A 23,013-nucleotide genomic window follows, 5' to 3' on the forward strand; every position below is an offset into this window, starting at 1 on the left:
AGCTCGAAGTTGCCTTCACCTTAGACGTGAAAGGTTGATAATTTCTGAGGGTTTGGTCCCAAATCTCTATTTCAATTATTTAAATTAATTGTTTAATTTAATATTTTTATTGAAGTTACTAACGTATGTATTGTTTTGATAGAAAGAGGTACGAGGCAACAAAGTAAGTTGTTTTATTGCTCTATTTCTTTAGAAAGCATGTTTAGATTATTTTAATTTCTAGTATCATGTTAGGATATCTTTTTGATTTCTAGTATCATGTTAGGATGCTTTTATTTCTTTCTAGTATCATGTTTAGGTTGCTTCCTATTTCTTCTATCATGTTAGTATCATGTTAGAGCTAAAGCTTTGATTTTATTGTATAGTGACATGCTAAGATTTGTTATTAATCTTATTAGTATAATGCCTAGGATCTTGCTGATAATATTATTATGCTTTATTGAGATTTTTTATGGTGATGATGATTTGTTATATTAATAATTTATATGTTGCTTGATATAATTGTTATTGCTTAATCACGCCCTCTCTTGTAGGTTTAAAGGGAATTTGTACTTGAAATCACGCTTAATAAGATAATTAAATATTTTATTTAGGCTAATATGATTTTAATTCAAGTGATCGCCAATAATAGATTAGTTTGTGCATTAATATTCAACCAACATAGATTAAACAGGTTTAGGATTAATATATTGATTGTATGTTAGTCAGAAAGCACACATGAATACGAGAAGAATAAAGTAGAGGCCTATTTAGGGCAGGTTCAATCTCTTTTAAGTTAGATTGTACCTTCATCCCGAATATCCAGTCATGGTTCCGGACCACTATGGAATTAGCGATCTCATAGATCATGAAGGGCTGTAACCTTCACCCTGTTAACGGTTTACAAGTTCCTAAAACTTGTTGGCGACTCTTTTGCTCTAGCTTCCTTCCCTTTGGACGCCAACATGCTTAAGTGTATGATCACAGTGGGTCTCAAGTGTGGGATGCTTGAAATATTCCCTTCCAATACACTTCATCCACTGTATCCTCATCCTCAATCACATAATGTGATGCAATCTCTCCCAGAACTTGCTTAGAGAAGTAATCAACAAACAGCTCGAGTTTCCAGCCTACATTATGATCCCACATCTCTTTGATTGTCATATCTTGTACTTGGATCGGAGGTTCTCTATTCGCTAGAGAAATAAGTGGCTGATCAGTTGCCCATCTACGATGCCAGAAAAAGGTGCGAGATCCATTTCCTACGGCCATATTGATTCCTTTCCTTACAATGTCGATGTTGCTTAGTATACCTCTCCAAGTACTTGACATGTTATGTTTCCCTTGAAACATGTCTAAGTCACATCTACTATCACAATATTTGGCTCTTAATAGTCGAGACCGCAAAGCAGTAGGTTCGGCTAGTAGCCTCCACCCTAATTTTTCAAGAAAAGCTTTGTTCGCATCTCTCATAGAGTTAAACCCAAGTCCCCCTTTTTCTTTAGGCCTGGTGATATTTTACCAAGAGACCGAATGAATTTTTCTTTTACCTTCACTTTCACCCCACATAAACTTCCTATTTATTCTATCAATTTCGTCACAAGTTGATCGAGGAAGTTTTGTGGATTGCATAGTGTAAGCCGGGATCGTACTTAGGGTCGATTGAATGAGAGTCGCTCTACTGGCCATCGAAAGAGTTTTGGTCTTCCAACCAGCAAGTTTTCCATTCACTTTCTCCACAAAGTATTGGTACTCTCTTTTTGAGGTACGACCATTGATGGTAGAAACACCCAAGTATTTTTCAAAATCGTCAGTTTGTTCCATTCTCAAGCATTGATAGATTCTTTCTCTATTTTCTAAGTTGGTGTTGCTTGAAAAATAAACTTTCGATTTTTCCACATTAACCTTGCTACCCAAGGCATCACAAAATTGCTTCAAGCAATGGTTTATCAAGTTAGCTTGATCTTCCGAAGCTTCACTAAAAAGAATGAGATCATCCGCGAACGCAAGATTTGATATGGCTGGACCATTTCGGCTGGCTCTCACAGGTTTCCATCCCCCAATTTCACCTCTCAATCAATCAAATGGGCCAATATTTCCATACAAATTACATAAATATAAGGAGAAAGAGGGTCTCCTTGTCTAATTCCTCTTGTTGGGGAGAAAACTTCCATCAGTTTACCATTCCACAAAACCTTTAGCTTTTCTGATGCAATACATTGCATGACTAATTCAACCATATTCTGTGGAACACGCAACTTCATGAGTGAATCTCTAATAAACTTCCATCTACGCCTATCATAGGCTCTTTTGAAATCAATTTTAATAGCTATGATTCCCGTTTTTCCTTGCTTGCTTCTCATAATGTGTAGCATCTCTTGGACTATTATCACATTATTTGTGATTTGACATTTCAGCACGAAGCTACATTGGGTTGGAGATATCAAAGAAGGTAACACAGGTTTTAGTCGATTTACAATCACCTTTGTTACAATCTTATAGACTATGTTGCATATACCAATCGGTCGAAACTGATTAGCTTTCTTTGGCGTATCTACCTTTGGTATGAGAACAAGAAAAGCATCATTTAAGCCTTTTGGAAAATCTCTGCCCTCCAATACATCCTTCACCATACTCACCCCAGACTCGGATTGACAAGCTCCCAAATTTTTTGAAAAAATAGTGGTTGGAACCCATCGGGCCCTGGAGCCTTATATGGTTGCATACTCTTAAGTGCCACCTAAACTTCGCTGCTACCAAAAGGTCTCGATAATCTCTCCAAATCATTCCTAGAATTTTCAGGGAAATAGTCTTTTAAGAGTGAATAATTATCATGAGTAGATCCTTCCTCCTGGAAAAGGGATTTCCAGTAATCAAGTACTAAGCATTGGACTTCATTCGGTTCACAAACCCACTCTCCTTGATTATTTTTCAGCGTCTCGATGTGATTTTGTTTTCTCCTTATAAACGTAGACAAATGGAAATAATGAGGATTACGATCACCATCACAAATAACCGCCATTCTGGATTTTTGAAACCATAATAACTCTTCAGCATTGAGTACATCCTCCATATGTTTTCGAAGTTTAGCCTCTAATTTCAGCAGGTGAGGCTGGATACCCTTTGACAATTCAACTTGGATACCTTCCAATCTACCCCATAACTCTGATTTCTTTCTGAATATATTGTAAAACTCTTCTCTATTCCACATCTTTAATTTTTCCGCAAACTCTTTGAGGAAAGGCACCACAGGGACATCACACCTCCAATTCGAGTGGACAAAACTCTCAAATTTTAGGTGAGTCAACCAGGTCGCTTTAAAGAGAAAAGGTTTAATGCTTGATGGAATTGGAGCAAAACCAGAGCAGCTTTTTAGAATAGGACAGTGGTCAGAAATTGACTTTGGTAAGTTTCTCACTGCCCCCTCTTCGAAATTTAGGCGCCAAGCATCATTAGCTAACCCCCTATCCAGCCTAGCCAACTTGAAAGTAGATGGAGTTAAGCCTCTAAACCATGTGTGAGCAGGCCCTGAACACCCTAAGTCAATTAAATCGTTATTTTCGATCCAATTAGAGAACTCTCTACACCTTCGTTGCATCTCCGAGCCTCCATTGCCATTTCTTTCCTCCATACTCATGGTATCATTGAAATCTCCTACTAAGAGCCATGGGCCAGAGTAAGAATCTTTGATTTTTTCTAACTCCTCCCAAAGTTTTCTTCTCAAATTGCTGTTAGGACTAGCATATATAGCAGAGAAGAGCCACGGATCTTCACCACCTCTATTTATCTCTACAGTAAGATGTTGTATGTGTTCGTCATACACAGTCACACAAACTTGTTTTGTTCTCCAGAACATCCAAATGCCACCACTAAATCCTTGGGCTTCAACTCATCATTGTCCCGTGAAATTTATTTTGTTACAAATTTGATCAGCTTGAACACCACTCATGTGAGTTTCAACTAAGACTAAGATAATGGGATCATTAATGCGCACAAGCTCCTTAATAATCTCCATCTTATTTCCAACACCCTGAACATTCCAAACAAAAAACTTTATTAACATATTAAACATCGGGAAATTGGGATAACTATCTTGATGGTTCAACTGAACCACAAGCATCAAGCTTAGGAAGGCTGACGAAGGGTTGTCATCGACCCCCTTATTTCCATTGGCAGGGAGAAGTTCACCAACATACAAGGGGGATTGTGTTCTGGCTGGATATATGTGTTGAACTCGATCACTGCCCTCTTCGATAAGGGATGCACTATAATTTGGTATGGCCCCTCCGTCGGATAATCCACAAACATCTTAAAGCTTGGAGGAATCTTCAATTCCATTGTGATTGGGATCTGATTCGGATTCATGATGGACACTCCCAGAGGACACCAACTTTGTCTGCAATCTATTCTCTTTTCTACTAGACCCCTTTAAAACAGAATAATTTCTATTTTTAGCAGTTAAAGGAGATCTAGTAATTTTTCCAAGATTATTCCCACTAGAAATAGGTAGGGAATTATTTTTTGGTTGACTTTGGGAAATAACTTCCAAGATCTTATTGTTACTTAAAATTCTATCCTTAACTAAATCAATATGATTTTCCTTGTTTATTAAATCGATCCTTGAATCAAGCTGATTTCCTTCCATATCATTATCTCCTTCCATATTATTATCTTCCAAATTCATTCTGGGAATATTTTCTTCCACAATATCCTCTTCCATTCGACTAACTTCCTTAGCTACAATAGCTCCTTCCTCAAGTCGTGTTCCCTTCCTTAATTTGTCCCTACTGCCAGTTGGCATATGTCCTTGTTCATCTTGACCCGCGCTTCCTTTCTTAACAGCATTCTGGTCCAAGTCTTCACATACTGGTTCACCTTGGTCCTCATCATTAGTAAGAATGGCAAATCTTGAACCACTCGAGCTAGCACTCTACGATCCCTGTCTCCCTACGTGTTTATCACCTCATGGGGTCTTAGCAACTTGAGCTTGCTTACCCTGGTTAACACCCTGTTGTTTCTTGTTCATCTCTTGTTTAGTCTTAGGAGAGTATTTCCTAGTTGGTTTTTGAACCAGCATCCAAGACCCATATTTGTCTTTGACCTCTGGTCTATCCACCCGAGTATTGGCTTGACTTTTTTCAAAAATACCACGATCAACTCTATTAGCTTCAATGGAAGCTCTGTCCTCTTAATTCTCTGTACTAAATGTTAGAAAATCTTGATCTTTATGTCCTAATTTCCCACATTTGAAGCAAATCATTCTCAATCCTTCGTATTGTATTCGCCATACCCTACTGTAGAAACCCATTTGTGTCTCCCCAAAACCAAACCCAGTGATGAATGCCTTTTGCGTCGAATGATTATCGAACGAGGTGAAAGTGTGAAAGGTCAGGTGTTGCGGTTAGTTTTAAAATTCTTTCTTTCTGTTTTCGAAAAACAACTCTATTTTATGAAAACAGCCAATCCAGTTTAGTTTTGTCCACGACAAGGGGCCAATAATAGTGTAGTTGGATGGGTCTTGCAAAGACCTTTCCAACGATATATTATAAGCCCATTTCCGATGAATAATGAGGAAGTTATGGCCAAAATACTAAACTAGGCCCGGTTTGATCTTTACATGCGGCCCAATGATCTAGGGGAGGGCTCAATGTTAATTATTATTCCTAAAGTTATTAGAATTAATTATATTCTTCTAGAATTCTCTAGAAGGTTCTTTTAAGTCCTAATAAAATTAGAATTAATAATTATATTTTGATAAGTTTTACTTGGAATAAAATATTATTTTATGAAAAATACGATTTCAGTTATCATACGGACTTTACAAGTCAATTTTGATTGATAAGTGGACTCCGTGTTTGAAAGCGCGTAGGAATCCAGGCTGTCGCCAAACGACAGGCCTGTCGCTACGCGACAAGTCTTGTCGCCACGCGACAGACCTTGTCGCCAAGCGACAAGTTTGGTTTTGCGGCGACAGTGTGGAGTTTTATTCCTTATCAAATTCTACCTATTTCCGGACTGTTTTCTTATAAATAGGGTCTTGAACCTTAATCATCAATCATCAATAATCAATCATCAATTCTCATCTATTCTCTAAATTCTCTCTAAGCTCTCATCTCTCTAGCTTTTCGCAAACAAAATTCTGCATACACGAGATCTAGAAACCCCTAGCCAAATTCGAAGTTGCCTTCGCCCTAGACGTGAAAGGTTATAATTTCTGAGGGCTTGGTCCCTAATCTCTCTATTTCCATTATTTAATTTGATTGTTTGATTTTATATTCCTTGAAGTTACTAACGCGTGTATTTTGTTATTAGAAAGAGGCACGAGGCATCAAAGTATGTAGTCTTATTGCTCTATTCTTGTAGAAAGCATGTTTATTATTTATTAATTCCTAGCATCATGCTTAGGATGTTATTATTGCTTTCTAGTATCATGTTTAGGGTGCTTCCTATGCTTTCTAATATCATATCAATATCATGTTAGGGCTAAAGCTTTGATTTTTATTGTTTAGTGACATGCTAGGGTTTGTTATTAATCTTGTTAGTATCACGCCTAGGATCTTGCTATTAATATTATGCTTTAACATGATTATGATAATTATGATTATTATGATTGTTATAATGATTATTATTTTTATTTTTATTATGTTGCTTGATATATATTATTATTTGTTGTTGCTTGATCACGCCTTTTATGCATGTTTAAAGGGAATTTGTACTTGAAATCACGCTTAATAAGATAATTAATAATCTTGTTTAGGCTAATATGATTATAATTCAAGTGATCGCCAATAATAGTTTTGCTTGTGTATTAAATTCAACCAACATAGATAAACAGGTTTAGGGTTAATCTATTATTTGCATGTTAGTCAGAAAGCGCACATGAATACGAGAAGAATGAAGTAGAGGCCTATTATTAGGGCAGGTTCAATCTCTTTTAGGTTGGATTTGTACCTTCATCCCCGAACCTTATTTGGTTCAAGACCTTTTGGAGTTGACGATCTCCTGGATCGTTAAGGGGTGTAACCTTCACCCTGTGAACGGTTTACAAGTTCCTAAAACTTGTTGGCGACTCTTTTGCTCCAGCTTCCTTCCCTTTGGACGCCACCATACTTAAGTGTATGATCACAGTGGGGTTCAAGTTTGGGGTAATGCTTGAAATATTCCCTACACCTATCATTCATCCTAAATTTAGATAACAAAGGTTTGGTGAGATCCACTTCAATACAAAATCGAACATATTGGCCTCGATCTTTGGACTCAGTATTTTGATCAATCTTTATGACTTTACCAATTCTCGATCCCACCTTGAACAAGAATTCTTTATCAAAGTATTCTACAGAAAGTTGTGGGATCCTAACCCAAGCTGTTAATTTTTTGATAGGTTCTTCATCCGAGACAAAATTAGGAACCCATTTTCTAATTGTCAAGTAGCTCTATCCTGTAGACACCCAAATGTGTCTCCCCAAAACCAAACCTAGTGATGAATACCTTTCACGTCATTTGATTATCGAACGAAGTGAAAGTGTGGAAAGTCTAGTGATGAGGATGTTTTTATTAAAATATTTCTCTTTCTGTTTTCAAAAATATTACTTTTCTTACTCTATTTATATAAAAATAGCCAGTCCAATTTGGTTTGGTTCATGATAAGGGTCCAATAATAGTGTAGTTGGATTGGGCTTGAAAAGAGCTTTCCAATGATATATTATAAGCCCAATTTCGATGAATTATGAGGAAGTTATGGATTAAATTAAATTAGGGGCCTAATGATTTTAAATGTGGCCCAATGATCTAGAGGAGGGTCTATTAATTATTATTCTTAAAGTAATTAGGATTGATTTTGATCTTTTAGGAATATCTAGAAGGTTCTCTTTAATTCTAATAAGATTAAGATTGATAATTATATTTTTTTAAAAAAGATGTTTTATTTCGAATAAAATATATCAAATCTGATTTTAAATCTGTTTGGACGTAGAATTACCTGTAACCGGTTTAAAAGGTGATTCCACGTGTAAAAGCCCATTGTATTTTTGAACCAGCGCGAGATGACAGAGTCGCCGCCTAGCGCTGACCTTCGTTGCCTGGCGACGAGCTTGTCGTCTGGCGCTGACTCCCGTCGTTGGCGACAGGAGGTATTTTATTCCGAATATGATTTTCTTTGATCCCGTGCTTTCCTATAAATAGGGGTCAAATTTCCCTGTTTTCATCTATCAATAATCATTCACAACAATCATCTCTCTCTATTCTCTCTCTAAAAAAGTTAGAAGCTTTCTCTCTATTCTTTTTTTAAACCTTCCCTTTTACAAAATTCCACATACATTAGCTCTAGACACACCTAGCCAAGTTCGAAGTTGCCTTCGCCCTAGACGTGAAAGGTTTAATAATTTTGAGGGTTTGGTCCCAAATCTTTATTTCAAATATTTAATTTAATTGTTTGATTTTATTATTTTTCCTTGAAGTTACTAACGTGTGTATTTTGTTATTAGAAAGAGGTACGAGGCATCCAAGTAAGTACTTTAATTGTTTTAATGTTATTCTTTTGATATAGAAATCATGCTTAGATTATTTTGTTAATTCCTAGTATCATGTTAGGATGTTTTATTGCTTCGTATTATCACGTTTAGGGTTAACTAATATTTTTGATATCATGCATGTTTCTATGATGCTTCCTATTTCTTTCCTAATATCATGTTAGTATCATGTTAGGGATGAAGATTGGATCTTTAATGTTTAATGACATGCTAGGGTTTGTTATTAATCTTGTTAGGATCTTGCTATTATTATTAAGCTTTGATTATGATGATGATTATTATTGTTGCTTGATATATATTATTTTTATTGTTATTGCTTGATCACGCCTCTCTTGCAGGATTAAAGGGAATTTGTTTAGGCTAATTTGATTATAATTCAAGTGATCGCCAATAATAGTTTTGTTTGTGCATTAAATTCAACTAACATAGTTAAACAGGTTTAGGGTTAATTTATTGGTTTCATGTTAGTCAGAAAGCGCACATGAATACGAGAAGAATAAAGTAGAGGCCTATTTAGGGTAGGTTCAATCTCTTTTAGGTTGGATTTGTACCTTCCCCCGAACTTCCAGTCATGGTTCCAGACCTATTGGAGTTAATGATCTCATGGATTGTTAAGGGGTGTAACCTTCACCCTGTTAACGGTTTACAAGTTCCTAAAACTTGTTGGCGACTCTTTTGCTCTAGCTTCCTTCCCTTTGGACGCCACCATACTTAAGTGTATGATCACAGTGGGGCTCAAGTGTGGGATGCTTGAAATATTCCCTACATATCCCCTATCATCCAAGGCCCCTCTATCAAGACATACTCATAATCTTCACAATTATTAAACCTGGCCACATAATACGCATGTCGTACATCAGTAAGAGCAATTTCTCCTTCCAAACTCCATTTAACCCTTAGTCTCTTGATAAGAACTTCATAACTCAACCTCTTATCAAATAGCTTAATTATCAGGGCTGACTTCCAAGGATTGCGTAGCCTTCTCTTTTCCTCTTTCGTAAGATAGATTATTGGGAAGCTTTCATCATCTGACTCACAATCCAACGAAATATCATCATCAGAGGCAGGATCTTCATCCTCAACCATACCCTCATAAAGAGGGTTTGCCTTCTTCTCAAATCCTTGAGCCGTTAGGCTATAAGACAATCCTATTGAATTTCAAAGCCTTATACCATCAGTCTCGGCAACGAAGGATACCTCTTCCATCATTGCATCATCCCCATTTTCCATAGAAGCACCAATAAGCACCTGAGATGCATCTGGTTGATTATGTTTATATTTTTTATTCGATCTCTAGAGGAGATTGTTTTCTTCGCTCGATAAACTTTTTTCTCTCTCGCTTTCACTTCTGCTCATTTTCTAAATAATGTAATAAATGATTTCTATATTTCTTATCAAATGAACTATTTGCTTCTCATAACATGTCAATATTACCTAGTATTAGGTGTCTAAGTCTTGAAATGACACCAAAAGAGCATTTTACTAAGTTTTAGGATGCATTTTATCCAAAATGGCCCAAATATGGCCTATATGACTTCTACTTTGCCCATTTTCTACATTTCTTATCAAATGAACTATTTTTTTCTCATAAAATGTCAATTTTACCTAGTCTTAGGTGTCTAAGGCTTGAAATCACATCAAAAGAGCATTTGATTAAGTTTTAAGACGCATTTTATAAAAAATGGCCCAAATATGGCCTATATGACTTCTACTTTGCCCATTTTCTACATTTCTTATCAAATGAACTATTTTTTTCTCATAAAATGTCAATTTTACCTAGTCTTAGGTGTCTAAGGCTTGAAATGACATCAAAATAGCATTATACTAAGTTTTAGGATGCATTTTATCCAAAATGGCCTAAATATGGCCTATATGACTTCTACTTTGCCCATTTTCTACATTTCTTATCAAATGAACTATTTCATTATCCAAAATGGCCCAAATAATTTTTAAGACGTACCTCATCAAGATGTAGACTATCCGTACAATGAGTCACTATGTCAAGCGTGAATCTCATCACATACAGGCCACAATCAACTCCATTATCTTGTTGTGAGCACTAGCATAGGAACAAATCACATGATTCAAACATGCATAGAAAATTAGCAATAATTTACACAATGTTTATTAAGATAATCACAATATCGTGTGGCATTACCATCGGTGATTTCCATGTAGGACCCTGAGGAGCACGATAATGTAGCTTCTTCATAACACTGTAGGAAAGTAAATTCAAATTTGATTAGTTGTCTGACGTCTAAATGAGTTGGGTAATGATAATCAACACTAGGTAACTATATTTAATTTTGCAGTATAGCCTTCACGAGCAAATTCTTTGTTGATCGAGCTGAATTAAGGTGAAAGATTGTGTTATTGGAAAAACAAATCACCATGAGGGTCCAATGCAACCTACATAAATTCACAATACACAAACAAATCAATAATTAGGAGTCAACATATAATAAGGGGAAACGATTAAATTTGACATGGTTAGACGTACTCAAAATAACATGGGGCGAATATGAACTTGTCTCCCGCACGCACTGATTCCTTGATACTCTGTTCAACATAATACATCACGTCAAGGTGGTTGCCTAAGATTCTAGTAGTGGATATTTGCTCGAGGTATAACCACCCAACTTTACAAGGAGAATCAGTGTCACTTAAGTGCTCATGTAGTGCTCTGCGTGCATGAACATTAAAAAATTAATGGAAATATGAAGGATAATAACCACTAATCTAAATAATATAATTTAAGTAGCATTGAAGTACCTCATGAATGTTTGAATGAGGGAAATCTTAAGCATTGAACCACATAGAAATTCCTTCACATCTTCTTTGTTAATCCATGTTACTGCATCCTCATCACATTGGAACATTGCCTTAGGAAGTGCAACATCAATGGGATCGACCAAATGACTAACACGATTGTGTAAAAATGTTAAATCCTTAGAGAGCGATTGAAGTACAATGTCTTCAACAAGTGAAGTAGGTTGCATGGGTGAACCTCTCGACGAGTTCTTCTTCGATGCTTGTTCACTCATGGACCGTTGTTCACTCATCTTCTTTGTAGGTTGATCAATGCTTTTAGGCTTCTCCACCCGCCTTTTCTTTAAAGTTTGGCTTTTATTCAAAATCTGATAAAACATTCACAAGTGAGTGAAAAAAAAAAAAAAAAAACCATCAGGAAGCAGCTGCCAAGGCCGTAGCAGCCGAGGCAGCAGCTGCTAAGGCCGCAACAACCCAGGCAGCAGCTGCCCAGGCCACAGCAGCCACGGCAGCACCTGCCCAAGCAGCATCTGCCGAGGCAGCACCTTCCGAGGCTACTGCAGCCCAGGCAGCACCTACCCAGGCCTCAGCAGCTGAGGCAGGAGTTGTCCAGGCCGCAGCAGCCCAGGGCAGCTGCCGCCGCAGCCTTGGCAGCGGAGATGGGGGCCGGGGAGTCATGAGTGAGTGTTGTTTTGGATTTTTTTTTAAGAGAACAAGTGAGTTAGTGCAGATTGGTTATTTAACACAAAAAAAATTACCTCGTTGATTAATCTTACCCAAGCACGTGGCCATTCCACAAAGCTACCTTGTGCTTGCCAAAGTTTAGTTATCCCAACCTCCTCTATGGGCACCGGTAGTGGGATGTCTTCGAACCCCGCAATCACAAAATTGATCCCAACCAAGTAATGTTGTGGCCTCAGCGATCGAAAATGGACCGTGTCACTTGTCGTCGTTTGTGCACTACCATACGCTACCAAATGCAATTCTCCACTATTTGATAGCCCGGGGCCTAGAAGTGCACACCGGGTGTCTTCCTACAGCAATAACGAAATTCATTTGTAAAAACAGAACTTATCAAAAGAGGTTTTTTTTCTACACAATTGATAATATAACAAAATTCAATACGCTAGAACCAAACAAATCACCTGTAAATCTGGAAATTCATGCGGTGTTAGATTTTCAAGCTCCCTCAAGTCCGTATGTGTAGGAGTAGCAACCTGCAATAGTTAATCAATAATGCCACCTTAGATCTCACGTAACTCAATATTTCAAAACTAATAGATTTAAAACTACCTCATGTATCACATCTTCTCCATGTATCTCATCTTCTCCATGTCTCTCATCTTCTCCTTGTCCTTGTGGGTGACTACATGAGTCGACCGGTGTAGTTGAGGGGAACGACAAGCTCGGTAAGTTCATCTGCTTTGCCCAAGCATTGAATTCACTTACTATCTTGTTGCGTACTTGTTCCTTAATTGATGCCACCTTGGCATCTAAGTCATCCGGTGAGTTAACACTTGCTCGAGATCTTCTTGATTTTGTGTATTCCGGGCCCATCACCTTTTTCCATCCTAGAAATGTCCCTCTCGAACCTACTACCCATCCTGGATGGTAGGGCTTTCCCAAAGCAAGGGTGAAAGGGTCTTTCTCTACATTTGGGACCAGCTTGCCTTCAACAAGTTCTGCAGTGTACTCAAGCTGTAGCAAAAAGAAAAAGGTAACATGAATATAGTTAATGTTTTTGTATAGTGATAATTATGCAAAAGCTTCATAAAGTTCACAAGTTCAGAGTTAGCTTACAAGTTTATCTGCCATGTTTTTGGTTTCCGAACCCTTGATGACCCATTTTCTGGTTTCCTTATCAAATGCATGGAGAGAACAAAAGAAATCGCCAGCACGACTCACCAACGTAGTGATCGTGGAGTTAGAGGGTTCTTTGGATGACTCTAGAAGCGAAGTGGGGTATACTCCCTCCTTGACCCAAGTTTCCCTCCATTCACCAAATGTCTTGGCCCCCATACGATGGGTATACTCCTTCTGCAATGCATTTTTTGTATTTTGCTCTCGAAGTTCCTACATAAATAGAAATGTTAGTATCATTACTTCAAAAAGAGTCAATATATTATACAATTGTCAATACATTTACCCAAACTTACAATTGCTTCTGGCTGACTTTTTTGAACAACGAAAAATTTCCACTGATCCTCCGTCACGCTTGGCCATTTTTGCCATGGGAGTTGGTCTTTCTCAACAGCTTCGTCATTTCCACCTTCATTATCCTTTCCCTTGCAAGCTTTCTTCTTATTTGGTTTCTTCTTCTTATGGATCCATCTGTTAACTAATAAGGTCTTGAAGCCTCTTAATCTTTCTGCTACTAAAGATTCAAATACCCTTTTCTTGGCGTCATCATTAGGAATATTAAACAGCTTCTGTAAGCACAAATAAAAGTGATTATTAGTTTCTCCTTACAAACAACCCTAAGGTGAAGGTATTTATAATTGTGTAAATGTGCCAATAAAACACTTGCCCTTGTGTCATCCTGTAGACACCCAAATGTGTCTCCCTAAAAACCAAACCCAGTGATGAATACTATTTCACGTCGCTTAATTTTCGAATGGAGTGAAAATGTGAAAAGTCTTGTGATGCGGTTGTTTTAATAAAATCTTTCTTTCTGTTTTCGAAAACTTCCCCATTTTATGAAAATAGCTAGTCCAATTTAGCTTGGTCCGTGACAAGGGTCCAATAATAGTGTAGTTGGGTCGAGCTTGTAAAGAGCTTTCCAATGATATATTATAAGCCCAATTCTGATGAATAATGAGGAATTTGTGGTCCAAATACTAAATTGGATCTGAAATGGTTTTATGGCCCAATGATCTAGTGGAGGGTCCATTAATTATTATTCCTAAAATTATCAGGGTTGATTCTAATTTTCTAGAATAGTCTAGAAGGTTATTTTGAGTTTTTATGGCATTAGGATTGATAATTATTTTTTAGAAAAATAAAGATTTTGATTTGAAATTAAACAAGTGTTTTATTATGATAAAACCTGATTTAAAATTAATTAAAGCGGAGTTTTAATTGCTTAATTATATTAAGAAGAGGATTCCGTACAAAAGCGCGTTTTATCTTGAACCGGCGCCAAACGACAGGGCCTATTTCCATGCGTGATCCTTGTCGTTTCGCGCTAGGATCAGTCGCTGGCGACAGGGGTCAATTTTATTCCGATTCAAATTTTGATTTGTTTCTATTGATTCCGGACTATTTTCTTATAAATAGGGGTCGTATTTCCCCGTTTTTATTCATTCACATCGATCTAATTTTATTCTTTCTCTTTCTAAAATCTAGAAGCTTATTCTTTCTCCCTCTTTCTAAACCTCCCCTTTTACAAAATTTCACACTCACAAGTTCTAGACACACCTAGCCAAGTTCGAAGTTGCCTTCAGCCTAGACATGAAAGGTTGATTATTTCTGAGGGTTTGGTTCCAAATCTCTATTTCAATTATTTAAATTAATTTTTTGATTTAATATTTTCCTTGAAGTTACTAACGTGTGTATTTTGTTATTAGAAAGAGATACGAGGCATCCAAGTAAGTAATTTAATTACTTTGTTATTCTTTTGATATTGAAATCATGCTTTAATTATTTTAATTCCTAGTATCATGTTAGGATGTCTTTATGATTCCTAGTATCATGTTTAGGGTATTAACTAAGATTTCTAATATCATGTATGTTTTCTAGTATCATGTTTAGGTTGCTTCCTATTTCTTCTATCATGTTAGTATCATGTTAGGGATAAAGCTTTGATTTTTATTGTTTAGTGACATGCTAGGATTTGTTATTAATCTTGTTAGTATCATGCCTAGGATCTTGCTAATATTATTATGCTTTATTGAATATTATGATGATGATTATTTATTGTTGCTTGATATTATATATTTTTATTGTTATTGCTTGATCACGCCTTTTATGCATGTTTAAAAGGAATTTGTACTTGAAATCACGCTTAATAAGATAATTAATAATCTTGTTTAGGCTAATGTGATTTTAATTCAAGTGATCGCTAATAATAGTTTTGTTTGTGCATTAATATTCAACCAACATAGATTAAACAGGTTTAGGGCAATATATTGATTGTATGTTAGTCAGAAAGCGCACATGAATATGAGAAGAATAAAGTAAAGGCCTATTTTTAGGGCAGGTTCAATCTCTTTTAGGTTGGATTTGTACCTTCATCCCCGAATATCCAGTCATGGTTCCAGACCACTGCGGAGTTAGCGATCTCATGGATCGTGAAGGGTGTAACGTTCACCCTGTGAACAGTTTACAAGTTCCTAAAACTTGTTGGCGACTCTTTTACTCTAGCTTCCTTCCCTTTGGACGCCACCATGCTTAAGTGTATGATCATAGTGGGGCCCAAGTGTGGGATGTTTGAAATATTCCCTACACATCCCAAGATGTTTCAATCAAGCCTGGAGGTACTAGCCGCCAACCAAGTGTAATGGGGGTTTTGCGCGCACACATGCCAACTTGGTTTCCATATTGCCGAAGCCATTTGCCCGTAGGTTGGCCTCTGTTTTCATACTCTAGGACCATGGGACCGGTAGGTTTCTTAAAACTTGTTGTCGGACCCCTACCTATTGCTAGACTTATTAGAGAAAGGAAAAATGAAAAAGAAATAGAAAAAGAGGTCATGAAATCTTGTCGTTGACGCCCGCCTCTTGTCTTGTGTCGTTTGCTTCAATCATCACCCAGTCTTTTCGCTAACTAGAGGCAATGGGATCTTGTTTGCTTCTATGAGATCTTGAATGAGATTTTGAAACCTGTAGCATTCATCAGTGGTATGACCATTTCCTTGATGGTACTTGCAATAGGAATTGGGATCCCATCTTGAAGATCGCTTTTCTGGCGTTGGATCCTCGGTAGGGCCAATGGGTTTGATTAATCCTCGATCGTAGAGACGATCGAAAGCAGCATCGTAGGTCACTCCAATGGGTGTGATCTCTCTCCTGGATTTCTTTTTATATCCTTGATTATCCGTAGCTAAGACACCGTTATTGTCAAATGTGCTAACATTGTTACTAGAGTGGGCGTTTCCAGAAGAAGAAGGATTGTCGTTCTTCTTTCCTTTCCAGCCACTGTGGTTACTATCGTTAGTAGCTTTTTGCTTTGCGAGGTCATCTTCGATTTCAATACCGATATCATAGACGGCCTTGAAAGTATTCAAATTATGTTGATACTTTAAATGTTTTGAATACTTCTCTTGGAGGTTCTTGATCAACATCCTCACAGATTCTTTTTCGGAGGGCACCTCAATCATCTTAGAGGAAGTTTCCCTCCACTTATTAAACAAAGAAGTAAAGCCTTCATTCTCTTTTTGTCTTAGCATCTCAAGTTGTCTATAATCGGTTTCGACTTGAATATTACATTTATATCTATCAATGAAAGCGTTTACAATAGCATCCCAAGTAGAGGTTTTCTCTTTATCGAGAGAAAAGTACCATTGCTGACAAACGGTTTCTAAAGATAGAGAAAACACAGAATGAAAAGCTTTCTTATCTATTCCCTTAATATTCACTACAGTTTCAAAGGCTCTTAAATGAAAATAAGGGTTATCCATTGTCTTGAATTTCGGGATGTCGTTGGCATTGAACTTCTGCGGAAGAAGATCCTTGTCCACCGAGACCCCTTGTGAGCTAATGCCCTGGAATCTATAGTCATTGGATAATTTGCTCAAATTTTCCTGGATGAGCTCCATTTGCTGCTGTCTCACAGGGTCATTGATTTGAAGAGTCAAATTCTTCAACATTTCAGCAATGTTAGCCACTTGTCCCTTGAGTTCGTTGACTTCTTCCTGACTTGCCATTATCTTCTTAGCTTTCCTTTTTCGACCGATTGGCTTATCAAAAAGTTGAATTTTAATAAAGGTGTTGTCTTTGATTAATCGTCCTTCTCTCCTTGACCAAGTACTGTGGAAAGGGAAATTAAGGGATATTCATTGTCAATTATTCGACTCAACTCTATTCAACATGCAGTAGATGGAAGGAGGTAGGAAGAATGAATATTGTGATATGGGGAAAGCATGTAGAGAATGGAAAGATGATGTGGATGGAGAGATATGAAAAAATTAGGAATAGAAGGTACCCCCAACTCAAATGACGGAAAAAACCGACTCATGCATGAACCTAAGACATGGTCATGGTGACTATATAAAGTGAGTGCTAACACTAGCGAGTGTACGTGACATGCTTTGACTCTTGTGTATGACCATGGGACTAAGTGCCTAGACTCAATTAAGGACTTAGACATGGCTAAAGCCATTAATAAATTGGTTAAACTGATTAGCAGACTGTTTAATTAGACTCGTCGTGATGACTCGAGTAAGAATTTGGACTGTCGCCGAAACAACAGAACTGTCGCCATAGTTTAAAGCTTGTCGCCAGGCGACAGGCAGTAAACTCTGGCGCCACAGCCCAAACTCCTGCACCATTGCTGGAACATTAATATGGGACTGTTTCCAGTAAGCTTACTTTAAGGGGACATGCCTAAAGTCGTACTAAGTCAGATTAATTACTTTATTAGTCTTTAATTAGTCAAATTAATTAATTAATTAGACAAAGTCCTTTTTAGTCATTAATTAGTTTATTTAGACTTAAACACAAGTCAAACAAACGGTTAGCACATATAAAGTATACACAAGCAAAGAATGCACAAATAGTCAAGTAGTCACAACATGATGCAATGAGTTTGCAACCTAACCATGGCTCTAGTTCTCTAAAGTTCAAGGATATAGGTTAGTCAAAGAGGGTCCATGGTTATGAGTCCGAATGCACCGCGCGGAAGCCTTACCTTTGGAAGGGTTGGCGCGAGTGGATGGGACCCCGCAAGTTAAAAACTTGCTTCCACGGTTTGGTAGATTCACAAACTCGGATGTACCCGTCGTTGCCAGGAGCGTTCGATTGGGTAGATGGAGCGTGAACCCCCAGAGGGTTATGTCCATATGTAGAACACATATGGGTTTTAGAAAAGTGAGAAAAACTCAATCAGGAAGTAGAATCGAGCCAACAATGCTAGAAATGGTCAAAACAAGAAGGCAGAGTTCTAGCTCGGTATTGGAAGAACTTGGCGCCAGACTACAGGGACTGTCGCCGCAAAAGTGCCCCTGTCGCTAAGCAACAGAACTGTCGCCAGGCGACAGAAGCACTTTACAGGCGACAAGCCCTGTTTTCTAGGCGCTAGTTCTTACATGCCTCAGCAGGTATCTACGTTCTTAGAATTTTCCAGATTTCGCAGTATTATTTCAATTCTAGTTGTGAAAGATATTTCTCAAGTTTCCTACGTGTAAAAATCCTATGTTTGACTCATTTCGGATGGTCTATCCAATGAGGACCTTTTTTATGCATATGACAATAATGCTAATCAAAATTACGCACATGAAATACTTAGAACTTTTCGAGTCTCATCCACTCATTCTAAATCATTGCCGAAATAAATTTCAGGAATTAAAATAGAAATCCTCCCCAGTGGAGTCGCCAAAAATTGTAGGGAATATTTCAAGCATTACCCCAAACTTGAACCCCACTGTGATCATACACTTAAGCATGGTGGCGTCCAAAGGGAAGGAAGCTAGAGCAAAAGAGTCGCCAACAAGTTTTAGGAACTTGTAAACCGTTCACAAGGTGAAGATTACACCCCTTAATGATCCAGGAGATCGTTAACTCCAAAAGGTCTTGAACCAAATAGGGTTCGGGGATGAAGGTACAAATCCAACCTAAAAGAGATTGAACCTGCCCTAATAATAGGCCTCTACTTCATTCTTCTCGTATTCATGTGCGCTTTCTGACTAGCATGCAAACAACAGATTAACCCTAAACCTGTTTATCTATGTTGGTTGAATATTAATGCACAAATAAAACTATTATTGGTGATCACTTGAATTATAATCATATTAGCCCTAAATAAGATTATTAATTATCTTATTAAGCGTGATTACAAGTACAAATTCCCTTTAAACATGCATAAAAGGTGTGATCAAGCAATAACAATAATATATATCAAGCAACATAATAATCATCATAATAATCATAACAATAATTATAACAATAATAATCATGTTAATAATAAAGCTTAAATATAATAGCAAGATCCTAGGCATGATACTAACATGATTAATAACAAACCCTAGCATGTCACTAAGCAATAAAGATCAAAGCTTTAGACCTAGCATGATACTAACATGATATTAGAAAAGAGTAAAAGGCACCCTAAACATGATACTAGAAAGCAATAAAGACATCCTAACATGATACTAGGAATTAAACAAATTTAAACATGCTTTCTACAAGAATAGAGCAATAAGATTACATACTTTGATGCCTCGTACCTCTTTCTAATAACAAAATACACGTGTTAGTAACTTCAAGGAAAATATAAAACAAGACAATTAAATCAAATAATTGAAGTAGAGATTTGGGACTAAACCCTCAGAAATTATAACCTTTCACGTCTAGGGCGAAGGCAACTTCGAACTCGGCTAGGTGTATCTAGATCTCGTGTATGCGGAATTTTGTTTGTGAAAAGCTAAAGAGATGAGAGCTTAGAGAGGATTTAGAGAATAGATGAGAATTGATGATTGATGATGGATGTTGATCGTTGATGAAAACGGAGGTTCAGGACCCTATCTATAAGAAAACAGTCCGGAAATAGGTAGAATTTGATAAGGAATAAAACTCCACTCTGTCGATGCAAAACCGACCTTGTTGCGTGGCGAAAGGATGTGTCGCGTGGCGACAGCCTGGATTCCTACGCGCTTTCAAACACGGAGTCCACTTATCAATCAAAATCGATTCGTAAAGTCCGTATGAAAACTGAAATCGTATTTTTCATAAAATAATATTTTATTCCAAATAAAACTTATCAAAATATAATTATTAATTCTAATTCTATTAGAATTTAAAGAGAACCTTCTAAAGAAATCTAGAAGACTATAATCAATTCTAATAACTTTAGGAAAAATAATTAACATTGGGCCCTCCCCTGGATCATCGGGCCGCATGTAAAGATCAAACTGGGCCCAGTTTAGTATTTTGGCCATAATTTCGTCATTATTCATCGGAATTGGGTTTATAATATATCGTTGGAAAGCTCTTTGAAAGACCCATCCAACTACACTATTATTGGACCCTTGTCGTGGACCAAACTAAACTGGATTGGCTGTTTTCATAAAATAGAGTTGTTTTCGAAAACAGGAAGAAAGAATTTAATAAAAACTAACCGCAACACTTGACCTTTCACACTTTTACCTCATTCGATAATCATTCGACGCAAAAGGTATTCATCACTGGGTTTGGTTTTGGGGAGACACGTTTGGGTGTCTACAGTCCTCATCCTCAACATCTCCAATGCCTAGGATTCTTCTTTTGCCGGCTAGCACAATAGACCATTTTGAATCGATTGGGTCGGTTACATAGACCACTTGCTTAGCTTGAGATGCTAGGATGAATGGTTCTGCACTATCATTCAAGTGACCAAGATCTACAAGAGTAAAGTCATCATATTTGACGTTACGCCTGATATTATCAACCCACTTACACTTGAAAAGAGCAACTGTGAAGTTACAATAATCAAGCTTCCATATTTCTTGAATTCAACCGTAGTATCACAACTTTGCATCGACAGGTGATTTATCCTTAGCACTTGCAAACTCCCTTGACGATGCCACAAGCGTTACACCATTGTTTTGGGTTGAGGAAGATTTCAAATCCCGACCCTCTATCCAAAACATGTACCCATTGATGTCATATCCCTCAAATGAGCGAACATCGTCCCTAGGACCATAAGCAAGCCACCTTACTGTATCGGTGACACTATCATCCAATCGACCCATCACTCGATCACGAAACCAACTGTAGGTGTCGTTTGAAGCGCGCCTACGTTAAAAATGTTGTGAATATGTTTGGCACTCTTAGGAAGTGGGAATTGACATATACGATTAGGGACGAGGAAAGTAGGGAGCCGCCAACAAGTTTTTAAGGAACTTGTAAACCGTTCACGGATCATTTAAGGCAACCACGATTAAGGGACAACAATTGACCCGTGAAGGTTACACCCCATTCATAATCCATGAGATTACTAACTCCACATGGTTCGGAGCCACGAAAGGAGGATTGGAGATGATGGTATGAAGTGAGTCATGGAGTCAAATTCGCACGTATTGGCCTCTACTCAATTCTTATAACAAAAAGTGATTCCTGCGATCTCAAAGGCATGCAAACAAAGATTCAATTTGCTCCAAACTATAATTATGCTAAATTGGTTGAATATTAATGCACACACATAATTCTAAAATTTTTGTGATCACTTAATTAAATAACAAGATTAAAAAGGAACCTAAATCGGTTGTCCAAATTATCTTATTAGACGTGATTTTCGATTACATATTCCCTTGAAACATGCAATATAGTGATTAACAAAAATAGTAAAAATCAACATTAATATAGGAAGCGATTCAACAATAAATTGTTAGTCAAATCAAATATAAATAAACCTAATCATGATGCTAGCAATAAAAATAATAAGAGTACTTAAGTGAATTAATTACTCACTTTTTGCGTTTCCTTGAATTGCTACATCATGAATAAACTGTTAGTAACTTTAATAAATAATAAAAATTAAATTGAAACAATTAAATTAAAAAGTAGATTTGATTTGGTCCAAACCCTCAGTTAATTCTACCGTTCACGCCTTACTTTAAGGACGGAACCTCGGGTCAAGTATGGACTCCTTAGAGTGCTTAAGGAAGAAATGATGTAATTAGGATTACAGGTTTAAGGCTTAGAATATGAGAGAGAGAGAAGAAAATGATTTTTGGTGTAGAAGAGAGGAAGAGAGAATGATTTGGTGCCCCGAACTACAGAAAGGAGGGGGGTATGTATAGAGGAAATGAGTAGGGGATCACACGGAACCCTAGAAAAGATAAAAACCCTAATCTGGGGTAACGTGACACGATCAGTGTCTGCCGTGACACGGTCACAGGATGTCGTGACACGGTATGTTACACCGTGGCACGGTGTAGAATTTTCCCCAAAATGATAAGGTTGTGCAGTTGTGTATGCTGAGAAGACACAAAAAAATCCCGTGTCACGGTATGTGTACCGTGACACGGCAAAGGATGTCGCGACGCGACAATGTCCACTGTGGCGCCGTGTCATGGTGCACAGCCTACCTAAAATTACGTCCAGATTCATAAACGCGTGATAAAAAATGCGGAATAGACACGGGAAAGCACCGTGTCACGGTAGCAAGCACCATGACACGTCAGAAATTGCCGTGACGCGGCAATTTAGTTATTGCGCGGTAATTCCAGTTTATTACGCGTTTTTAAAACTATGATAACTTTTGATCCATAGCTCGGAATAAGGCATATAATATATAATTGGAAAGCTTATCAAGTCTACTTTACAACCCAATTGTAATCAGGTCAAAATCATTTGTAGATTTTAATATATTTCCGTTTTAGTGAAAGGGTGTCGGTTTTGGGCCGAGTTTTGTATTTTGCTCATATCTTCTTCGTTTTAAATCAGAATTGGGCTTATGATATATCGTTGGAAAGCTTATTTCAAGGCCTATCCAAAGAAATAATAATTGGATCAAAATTATAGGGCCACACAATCAGTTCAGCTCAGTTTTGTGATGTGTACACCAAAAGTGGAAAGTGAGTTATGGTTTGGAGAAATGGGCT

Source organism: Chenopodium album, chromosome 17 (genome assembly GCF_948465745.1).
Source record: "Chenopodium album chromosome 17, dcCheAlbu1.1, whole genome shotgun sequence".
Classification (NCBI taxonomy): Eukaryota; Viridiplantae; Streptophyta; class Magnoliopsida; order Caryophyllales; family Amaranthaceae; genus Chenopodium; species Chenopodium album.